The sequence below is a fragment of the Acipenser ruthenus genome, chromosome 5 (genome assembly GCF_902713425.1).
Source record: "Acipenser ruthenus chromosome 5, fAciRut3.2 maternal haplotype, whole genome shotgun sequence".
NCBI lineage: Eukaryota > Metazoa > Chordata > Actinopteri > Acipenseriformes > Acipenseridae > Acipenser > Acipenser ruthenus.
Window position 1 is genome coordinate 65730879 of NC_081193.1, and position 11854 is coordinate 65742732.

An 11854-nucleotide genomic window follows, 5' to 3' on the forward strand; every position below is an offset into this window, starting at 1 on the left:
TGAATCAATTTCAGTTGATTTCAAAACATTTTTGCATGTGTTTATGAATTCTTGAATTATTGGGACAGGCACGACGATGCGCCGAATGTTTAAAAATATATTTTATCAATTAAAAACTCATACAGTAGGTCCAAGTGGTGGATTGGATTTCTTGCTTGAGTTGAGGTAGCGACCATACACCAGCTTGAACAAACCAAAAGAATCAATGGGTTTATGTCATCTTTTGTGGAACCAGTACGGTTTTAATTATTCATTATATAATACCATTTTTTTAATTGTCTTAAAATGATAGAGCTGTCAGTGCCAATCTTCCAGGTATAATAGCTGTGTTACCTATACTACATCCTAAACAAACGAAACAAGGAATGTACCCATCCTCTAGAGATACTAGTTGTTTATGGGGAACGCCTTAGTTCTAAGGAAAGCTACGCATAGTGTATGTAGTGTTGACAAAGGTCTTGGCAACACTTACAGTCACAGACAAAAGTATGGCATCCTACGCTTATTATCCCATAATTCAAGGTAACAGACTAAGGACAAGCATTTTAAACTTTAACCACTTTTTAATAAAACAAAAAGCAAAATACACCATTTCTAGGAATTTAAACAAACTATCTTCATCAAAAAACACACAAACTTATTTCATTTAAAGTACATTTCTGACAAAAGTATTTGTGTGTCCGTCTTTACTTTTAAGAACATAAGAACATAAGAAAGTTTACAAACGAGAGGAGGCCATTCAGCCCATCTTGCTCATTTGGTTGTTAGTAGTTTATTGATCCCAGAATCTTATCAAGCAGCTTCTTGAAGGATCCCAGGGTGTCAGCTTCAACAACATTACTGGGGAGTTGGTTCCAGACCCTCACAATTCTCTGTGTAAAAAAGTGCCTCCTATTTTCTGTTCTGAATGCCCCTTTATCTAATCTCCATTTGTGACCCCTGGTCCTTGTTTCTTTTTTCAGGTCAAAGAAGTCCCCTGGGTCGACATTGTCTATACCGTTTAGGATTTTGAATGTTTGAATCAGATCGCCGCATAGTCTTCTTTGTTCAAGACTGAATAGATTCAGTTCTTTTAGCCTGTCTGCATACGACATGCCTTTTAGACCCAGGATAATTCTGGTTGCTCTTCTTTGCACTCTTTCTAGAGCAGCAATATCCTTTTTGTAACAAGGTGACCAGAACTGAACACAATATTCTAGGTGAGGTCTTACTAATGCATTGTAAAGTTTTAACATTACTTCCCTTGATTTAAATTCAACACTTCTCACAATATATCCGAGCATCTTGTTGGCCTTTTTTATAGCTTCCCCACATTGTCTAGATGAAGACATTTCTGAGTCAACATAAACTCCTAGGTCTTTTTCATAGTTCCCTTCTTCAATTTCAGTATCTCTAATATGATATTTATAATGCACATTTTTATTGCCTGCATGCAATACTTTACACTTTTCTCTATTAAATTTCATTTGCCATGTGTCTGCCCAATTCTGAATGCTGTCTAGATCATTTTGAATGACCTTTGCTGCTGCAACAGTGTTTGCCACTCCTCCTATTTTTGTGTTGTCTGCAAATTTAACGAGTTTGCTTACTATATCAGAATCTAAATCATTAATGTAGATTAGGAATAGCAGAGGACCTAATACTGATCCCTGTGGTACACCACTGGTTACCTCGCTCCATTTTGAAGTTTCTCCTCTAATCAGTACTTTCTGTTTTCTACCTGTTAACCACTCCCTAATCCATGTGCATGCATTTCCTTGAAATTACATAGTTTATGAAAATTCTTAACCAGTATGTTACATCTTGTTGGTGAAATCTAGACCAGTTCTGTCTTGCAAACATCCTTCAGCCTGGAGACAGACTGGATACATGATGCTTGACTGCAGCTTTTTTCAGTTCAGTCCAAAGCATTTCTATTGGATTGAGATCTGGTGATCGTGATGGTCATTCCAGAACTTGTATCTCTGTTTTCGTCAAGAATTCCAGAGTTGACTTAGCCATATGTTTTTGGTCGTTATTGTGTTGGAAGATAAACTGTCTGCCAATCAGCCTACAAGCAGACTGTGTAAAAATTATTATTTTTTTTTTTGGTTCCTGGGTAGTAAGTGTTATTTCCTAATTGCTTATGCCTCAAAAGTATAGAAAATGGCTATTATTCCCCACAAACTTTGCTTTTGTGACCAGGACAGTGATATTTTGAAATTTACCTATTTTCCAGAATATTCCAGATAGATTCAGTGCTGAGTAAACTTGGAGTAACTTCTAGAACTTTCTAGAACTTCCCAGTAATATAAATAGTAGTATAAATACAGGGGCCTTAAGCCCACCAGTTCCGTTTAGTTCCAGCTGCCTAAGTGGATACATATCTGCATTTTTCTGAGATGGCATCAAGAGGCTTGAAGTATGATGAGTACAGCTGGGAGGTCATAGGAGACTTCAAAATGGTGGCATTCCTGATGGGTCTCCAAGGCGGTTTTACCAAGTTTCCCTGCTATCTTTGCCTTTGGGACAGCAGGGACACCAAGGCGCACTACCACAGGCGGGACTGGCCACAGCGGACCGAGTTCTCTGTGGGGAGGAACAACGTCAAGTGGAGGCCACTGTGGACCCCCGGAAGGTGCTGATGCCACCACTGCACATCAAATTGGGCCTTATGAAACAATTTGTCAGAGCTCTAGATAAGGAGTCGGCAGCCTTCAAGTACCTTCAAGACTTCTTCCCTAAGCTGTCTGAGGCAAAGGTCAAAGCCGGTGTCTTCGTCGGACCACAGATAAAGAAGATCCTGGAGTGCAATGAATTCCCCAAAAAGCTCACTAGTAAGGAGAAAGCGGCTTGGAACAGCTTTGTCGCAGTGGTTCGGGGCTTCCTGGGCAATCACAAGGCCGAAAACTATGTGGAGCTGGTTGAGACTCTGGTGAAGAACTACGGCACAATGGGCTGTAGGATGTCCCTCAAAGTCCATATCCTTGATGCTCATCTTGATAAATTCAAGGAGAACATGGGAGCGTATTCGGAGGAGCAAGGCGAGCGCTTCCACCAGGATATACTGGACTTTGAACGCTGCTACCAAAGACAGTATAACGAGAACATGATGGGAGACTACATTTGGGGGCTGATTCGTGAAAGTGATTTACAGTATAATCGTAAATCTCGAAAAACTTCTCACTTCTAAATCTTTTGTAGTCATTTTTGTATTACTTTAGTATAAATACATGTTAATTTGGATTCATATGTTGTTTTTTTCTGACTTTATGTGAACGAAAAGACACACATTTGCCCGTTTTCTCATTGGAAATAGGTAAATTTCAAAATATCACTGTCCAGGTCACAAAAGCCAAGTTTGTGGGGAATAATAGCCATTTTCTATACTTTTGAGGCATAAGCAATTAGGAAATAACACTTACTACCCAGGAACAAAAATTGTGTTACATAGTGTAATTGGACTTTGTAGAATGTTTTCATACATGGTTGCATTCGTTTGATTTTCATTCACATGCTTGTCTCAAGTCCCTAAACTGCTAAAACACCCCCATATCATGAGTGATCCACCTCCATTTTTAACTGTAGATACAAGGTTTTCTTCATTGAAGGCTTATGTATTTATGTTCTCTTTTTTTCTCCAAACATGCTGTGGTCCATTTTTGGAGAAACTTTCTATTTTAGTCTCATTGGACCAAATAATTTTGTTGAAGAATTCTTCAGATTCCGGTTCATATTACTTAGAACATTTTCAACGGTTTATTTTAGGAATTTTCATGCACTATTATGCCCAGATGCTTCTAAATCTTTCATTAAGTCCTTTGCTGTTAATATTGGATTTTTTTAGCTGCTTGGACGATTTTCCTACCTGTTTTAACCGTAATTTTCTTTGGCCGTCCATTTCTTTCAAGCGTTTCAGTTGAATTTGTTCTGTGGTACTTGATTATTGCTCTGATTGTGGATTTTGGTATTCCATATTTCTTTGATTTTGTTCTATAGCCATTTCCTATATTGTAGTTTGCTACGAGTGCTTTTTTCAAATGTGAATCCAACTCCTTCGTTATGACCATCATCTGCATTGTTGCCAAAACGTTCTTCTTCAACAAATGTTGGAAATAATTACCTAATTTTCTGCCTATTGACTATAATGCAGCTTTGTTACTGTGTAATGGTTTTCAATCAATGAATTTATTTTTTAAAGGCTTTTAATGTAAAAGTGCCAATAGATAAAGAAGCTCATAGGTAACGTTGTTATAATGGAACACTATATTTTTGGGCATTATCAGGCATTATTGACCATTTGGTTGTAATAGCGAACTTGACTTTGGCTCGGGCCCCATTACCCAAACAATCTATAATGCCTGGTAATGCCCTCTGTGTCTGGTCTTATTGCTTATATATATATATATATATATATAAATAGAAGTCTCCTCCAGTAAGAAATCCCATCGAAGGAGAAATTTAGACAGCAACTTCCGTTTCAGTTAAGTCCAAAGCCCCACGGAGTTCTCAATAAAAGCAATAGTCTTTATTTTAACATATTTAAAACCACAGTAAACATAATAATGGCTTACATGTTTTGACCCATAGGTCTTCCTCAGAGCACAATAAAGATTTTGAACAAGGAAGGAGCCACCTCCCTCTAAACAGCATGAATAACAGTCATTATAAGTTTCAGGTGGTCATTCACTCACACATATTACAAATCAGCACTAACATTTGTGGGGGATAGCAATCAATTAACACAAAGTATTTTACAACTAGCATAGAATGTGGTTATTCTTACAATTAGAGTTCAAGGACATCAAATTGCATCCCTCATTCCAGCCAAAATGACTCTAACATTTGAAATATAAATGTCCAGTGCGTCTCTCAAAAGAACGCAATCAATTAAACTATTACTGCAATCAAGTTATTCATTTAAAAAATGTGCAACAATTGTTAGAATCTATACATTGTCACACCTTTAGATTTTTTCAGTTCATATTCAGAATATAAAAGTCAATTGCACATTAAATCGTAGTAGTTATACTATTTATCGTTCACACGCCTAGTACGCATTTCTTAATAAGGAACAGCAATCATTTAGCACATTACCCAGATGACACACAGTAGAATTGTTACTTTCTGATGTCTTTCAGTTAGTATGATCTATCAAATAGCACATAACATAAAATATAGTCATTGCGATTTTAATTAGTATCCAATGTGCCTCTCGTCGCAGAAGGAGGTCCACTAGATTGCCACCCCGAGTAGGGAGAGTGACCCTCTCCACACCCACAAATCTTAGTGAATGTGGAGAAGATCCATGTCCAGCTTTCCTATAGTGTTTCACAATAGAATAATCTTAGTTATTATTTCTAATTGCCACTTTATGTTTAGCAATATGTAATTTTACACGCGGGCATGTCAACATGTAAATTACGCCAGTGGTATTGTAATTAATAAAACCTTTCATTTGTATTTTCCTGCCAGATCTGGGGTGAACAAAATACTGTTAGTGTTAGTTGTTTTGGAACAATGTATACAATGTCCGCCCTTAAAATTACCATCAGGAGGGGTTGGCAACCACAATTTAGTTTGGTCAATTTTAGTGCTAAACGAATGGACTAACATATCTCTAATATTGCTGGCACGTTTGAATGCAATATGTGGTGGACTATCCTGTATGATCTCCTTCAGGGAAAGATCGTTCTTCAAAATGTGCCAGTGTTTTAAAATTATCCCTCTAACATCATTCGATAGATAATTAAACTCAGTAGAAAAGCAAATTGTTTGGTCACCTTTAATCTTTGTTTTCTTTCTATGAATAGAATTCCGTTCTCTATCTTTAGCTTTTTGAATCGCTAACTTTAAATTGCGATTGTCATACCCTCTAGCTTTAAATTTACGAAGGATTTCTTCTGATTTCTAATCAAATTGAGATTCTGTGCTGCAGTTCCTGCTAACGCATAAGAACTGTCCTGTTGGTATGTTTTTAATCAGGCGGCGTGGGTGTTGACTTTTAGCAAGTAATAAAGAGTTAATTTTCGTAAACACAGTAATTTATAGTGTGCTAGTTTCATCTTTATACATTTCTAAGTCTAGAAAGTGAATTTGTTGTAGGTCTGTTTCACATTTGAATTGTAAGTTGATTTTCACAGAGTTGATATAATTGACAAATTGCTCAAGTTGTACTTTAGTTCCCGACAAAATGAATAATATGTCATCAATGTAATGTTGCCATAACTGAATGTAAGGTAAAAAAAAAAAAAGTATTATTCTCACTTTGGATATATCTCTCTTCCCAATATCCCACATACAGGTTTGCATAATTGGGGGCAAAAGACGCCCTCATTGCCATACCTTTAATCTGTAAAAAAATATTGGCCCTCGAAAACAAAATAATTTGAGTTTAAACATAATTACAACAGATCTATTACTAATTCAGTAGGTTGATTGACGTCAACTGGTCTAGAACCTGAGTAATACCTTACCAATTCAATGCCACTTGTATGTGGGATATTAGTGTACAGACTTGTTACATCGAGCGAGGCAAGAATACATACAGGATCATCTTTAAGGTTATTAATACAGTTTAAAACATCTCGTGTATCAGATAGATAAGAGGGAAGTTTACAAACAAAAGGTTTAAGGAAAGAGTCTATATATTGGCAGAGGGGTTCAATTACTGAACCATTTCCTGATACAATCGGTCTTCCTAAAGGATCTATTAAGTCCTTATGAATTTTGGGGAGGCAGTAAAAGGCTGGAGGAATCGGGTGGTCTGCTTGTAGGAAATCATATTCACTTTTATTGATCCATCCATTTTCCAAAGTCCGATCTAGGATATTGGCCACCTCCTCTTGCAAAGACAATGTGGGATCCATTTTCAACAAAGTATAAAACTTTGTGTCCCTTATTTGAGATCGTACTTTAGTTCTGTATTTCTCTGTTTGCATTACAGCTATTGCCCTTCCTTTATCAGCAGGTTTAATAGTAATCTTATTGTTCAAATTCAGTTGTCTTAAGACCAACTGTTCTTCTTTTGTTAAATTAAAATGAATATCAATTAGAATATCAATATCTCGGTTCACCAAGTTAGAAAATACAGTGCTCCCTCGCTATAAGGCTCTCGGTTATACCCTGATACCATCGTTGGTAGAGGGACGTGTTTATTATTTACTATTTTGAATAAACAAGGACCTTTTTCAACCAAAAGTACTGTCTGGACATTGATTGTATCATCCACACCACTCACCACCTGTGTATCCAGTGTTGTTTTTGTTTGGACATTGTATCCCATGTTAGGACATTCTATAACTCAAGGTATTGAGAATCAGATTCTGGAAATATTTTTGGCTGGCTGTCTTTATGTACATATTACATACAGTATATCACTGTGACAGTGCAAGTCTGTTTACTGGGCAGGTCCTTGCAGGTAGCTTGAAGCTCTCTATTAAGTTTCTCATCTTTCAGATAGCAGGCTGTCTGACACAGAACAATGTGCTGGTCCACTATGGCATGCAGTGATACTGAAACTACACAAGTAAGTGTTCTCTGCATCCAGGTGCTGAAATAGTGTACAGGATCAAATCTCAAGCTGCACAGCATTTTATTTTGTAAAGTCCGCCGCACACAGCCCAACTCAAGTGCGTGCCCTTAGAACCAAGATTATCCAGATTTCATTCGGGATGTCTTCAGTAGTAGACAAACTATGTACAAAAAGTCAAACACTGCCTGAAACGTTTGCACGGTGTAAATGGTCAATAGCTAAATTAATAGGCTAAGCGCTTCTTTTTGGTTGCCTCGAGGCGCTGTCTCCGCCGTCTAATCAGCATACGATGCCATGGATAATGTGAGGGTCGCTATGTTAATAAAAAAAATGTGTACAGGACAGTATTAATTACACTTGCATACATAGTAATCACCAGGATCTAGCTGTGGTCAGTCTAATTCAGTCTTAGCAGTGTGTGACACCCAATCGGGTAAAACTCAATTGTGACATCAAACCAAAACTCAGCACAACTGATGGCGGAATCTGTGCAAAATCAGATGAGATGAGTCCGGACGACTTGCGTCGGGCTGTGTGCAGCGGGCTTTAGACCCTTTAGACCCTTGTTGGTAAGTTTTTGATTATTGAAATCTGTACTACTGTACTTCATAGCGTGGTTAAAATATGCCTGCTATTGTGGACAAGAGCTTTCTACACATCAAATCTAGCAGTATTCAAGACTGCTTGCCACTTACAGAACACAGAATGAATAAAAGCTTTAAATGGCTGCATTCGCTATTTGATGTTAATTCGGAGTAACTTTACCGATTATGTTGTAACAGTTTTCATAGATATTTTTTAATTATTTATTTCAAATCTTCAGAGTTGGCAACTGGTGTTGGTGAATTGCCAGTGCTGGTTGGCAAACATGTTATGGAGTTGCAGCTACTGTCTGATACAAGCTGCCACATGTTTACTGCATTATTTGTTCAGTATTATGTGTAGCCCTTCAGTTCAGAGTACAGTAAACACTACATAAACATTTGTTTGATCTGCTGTAGTAATATCCTTCATTCTGCTGTAGTAATACCCTTCATTCTGCTGTAGTAATACCCTTCATTCTGCTGTAGTAATACACTACATTCTGCTGTACTAATACCCTTCATTCTGCTGTAGTAATACCCTTCATTCTGCTGTAGTAATACCCTTCATTCTGCTGTAGTAATACCCTTCATTCTGCTGTAGTAATACACTACATTCTGCTGTAATAATACCCTTCATTCTGCTGTAGTAATACCCTTCATTCTGCTGTAGTAATACACTTCATTCTGCTGTAGCAATACCCTTCATTCTGCTGTAGTAATACCCTTCATTCTGCTGTAGTAATACCCTTCATTCTACTGTAGTAATACCTTTCATTCTGCTGTAGTAATACCCTTCATTCTGCTGTAGTAATACCCTTCATTCTGCTGTAGTAATACCCTTCATTCTGCTGTAGTAATACCCTTCATCCTGCTGTAGTAATACCCTTCATTCTGCTGTAGTAATACACTTCATTCTGCTGTAGTAATACCCTTCATTCTGCTGTAGTAATACCCTTCATCCTGCTGTAGTAATACCCTTCATTCTGCTGTAGTAATACACTTCATTCTGCTGTAATAATACCCTTCATTCTGCTGTAGTAATACCCTTCATTCTGCTGTAGTAATACACTTCATTCTGCTGTAGCAATACCCTTCATTCAAGACTAGAAAATCCAAACAAACCCTGAAATGATGGGGTGCTGCATCTTTGCATGCAGAGAAACAAGGTGCACAATTTTTGGAGCATGCTCTTTGTATAATAATGGCAGCTTTATTAGTAAGTGATTGTCTGTCAAAATTTGTTAATAAAATTAACCCAATAATGCATTTGAAATTAAGGTCAGTCAGGCCGTTAGGCTCTATAATACTTTTGTGATTCAAGCAGCAAAGGCAAGGCAATTTATAATCAGAATTATATATGGAAACAAACATAAAACTAACATTATTTAATAGGTAGCTCTGTCTACAAGCAATAAAATGGAACTTTGTCTAGCTGAAAATCATACCCCCATCCGACACTTCATGTATAATTGTACCATGTTAACCTTTTGCGATCCAATGTCGGACCCTGTCCAACATCATGAAAAAGACTCAAAAAACCATTCAATGGCCGAGTGGGAGCGACAGGAGCCGAGACAAGCCAAAAAAAAAAAAAAAAAAAAAGGGCGTATCTCATGAATAGTCAAACTTGCCCCTGGCATCAGATAACGGCGGCAGGAAACAAAGCTGGCTGCTACTGCATCAGCGCTCAGAGAATATCACAGACATTTGCAGAACTTTTTTGAGATGTTATAGTAATAAAATAATGACTTGGATCGCATTATTGAGGCGTTTGGTGATAAAACGTGTGATCAGGATTGATCGGTATGTACGACTATTATTATTATTATTATTTATTTCTTAGCATAGGTGAAAGCTATAGCGAACGAAAGGGTGGGGCGGGGCTGGAGATGGCTAGTGAGTGCTTTGTTGATATGCAGGACCTTTTAAACCCGTTTGACTGTGGGAAAAAAAATACTTTTAAACAGCGCGTCTAAAATTAACTGCGCGTGTGAAAATAAATTGGACCTGACGCGCCTGACAAGCACTTAATAAATGGACTGCAAAGGGTTAAGTTTCCTTTCTGTGCTAAACTTGCTAAACAGATATAGTATGATTGATTGTTTAAAGTGTAAAGCAGTAGTCTCACAAGGCCATGTTGAGAAATTGCTTTGCGTTTTACAATATTAGAAACCAGACCTTGTTTGTTTTTGTATATGCTATATATATATATATATATATATATATATATATATATATATATATATTTGCTGTTGGCATACAGTACAATCTCTCCCTTATAAAAGTTGCCCATAGGAAAAGCATAGCAAAGTGATAACGCATAGTAAGAACATGATTAAGCTTAGGTAAGCACTGTAAATCCAAGAGAGGCAAGGTAAAGCATATTTAAAAAACATGGCAAACCATGATAAAACTACAAAATGATCATGTAAAAATAACAGAGTAAACTTTTATAAGGTCTCCCACCTAAGCATTATCTTAGTTCTCAACATATTTTTGTAGTAAAATAATAAAATCCAACATTCACCTTTACCACAGTGGAATGAAAATGAATGAACCTAAAGCTCTGATTCTCAAACAGTCAGGAAGCTACCTTCCTAACTGCAATACTGCATGATACCATTTTATTTTTTTAGATTGAATTTACAAGGATTTCTCCAACTTATTTTCTTAGTCAGTCCAATCTACTTACTTGCAAATTGAGGCATACAAACAAATAATTAATTACGTTTGTAGTATTTAATGTTTTACTAAATTGTATGAATCTTTAGTTTGTCTTTCCTTATCACCGTAGCAATAAATGCTACAGTCGTGTCACCAAAACTTTTTAAGACATCAGTTTTAAAGGCTGACGATAACAGGAGATTTTGAAAGAATAAATTATACCATACAATTATGTGCATCACAGCTGGCACATTCCTGTACAGGTTTTCGTTGAGTATTTTGATTGATTTTATGTACAGTAACACCTTTGACTCATTAGGGAGTGCTTCATAAAACACTGGATAGTATTTCGACCCTACTGACAATGGGCCTTAAGTAGTTTTCCCACAGCTTTCCCCACATTCTGTATGTATATAATAATAACAACCACCGCCTTAAAACTCACACACACTACAGTATGTACAATAATATGAATGTGTTACATGCACAGGCTCCTTATTCTAAATATAAGCAGGGATTTGGCCTTAGAACAATCCCAACACTAAATAAACTCACTGCAATAAAATGTGATGTATCAGCTGCTGTAAATTATCTGTGAGCTTGTGCTGTCTTATAACAAATGGACATCAACACTAATTTTGATTCATATTTTTTCAAACAAAATTAGATTATTATTTTCATAATGGTTAACATAGCACCACATGTCCAGTGTTTTGTTAATATAAATTCTGTGGTCCCAGTCTTCTGCAGGTTTTTTTTTTTGGGGGGGGGGGGGGTCGAGGGGGTTGGGGGGGGTTGGGGGGGGTGCAGCTCTTCCAAGGTTCATTGACCGCAGGAGTGGAGTTCAGTGAATCTCTCTGCTAGAGTCCAGCTACAGCAATCTGCCTGGCATCGCCTGTAATGCCACTTGTGAAAAGAGAATTTATAAATTCATGGCAAAATGTGTTCAAATAAAGAAATGCAGTCCTTATAAAAGTTTACCAAGGTAAATGAATTTGCACTGTGAAATTGCAGTTCAACATGCTTTTTCCATACCTTTAGAAGCTTTACAATTTGTAGTAAAGATTAACAGGAGAAACTAGGCTGGAATTAT

The 11854-nt window shown here is 37.0% G+C and overlaps 1 protein-coding gene across 3 annotated transcripts in view; it reads left to right on the plus strand.

The window, feature by feature from the left end:
- Nucleotides 1-11854, plus strand: part of LOC117402437 (guanine nucleotide-binding protein G(I)/G(S)/G(O) subunit gamma-4-like) — a 33153-nt gene that overhangs the window by 1094 nt on the left and 20205 nt on the right. The window contains exon 1 of one of the 3 annotated variants that reach the window (XM_034003570.3): nt 9761-9900. The exons of the other annotated variants lie outside the window; for them this stretch is intronic. The gene's annotated coding sequence lies outside the window, so the exon portion shown is untranslated. Of the gene's footprint in view, nt 1-9760; nt 9901-11854 lie in introns of those variants that run through there. 3 annotated transcript variants of the gene reach the window in all.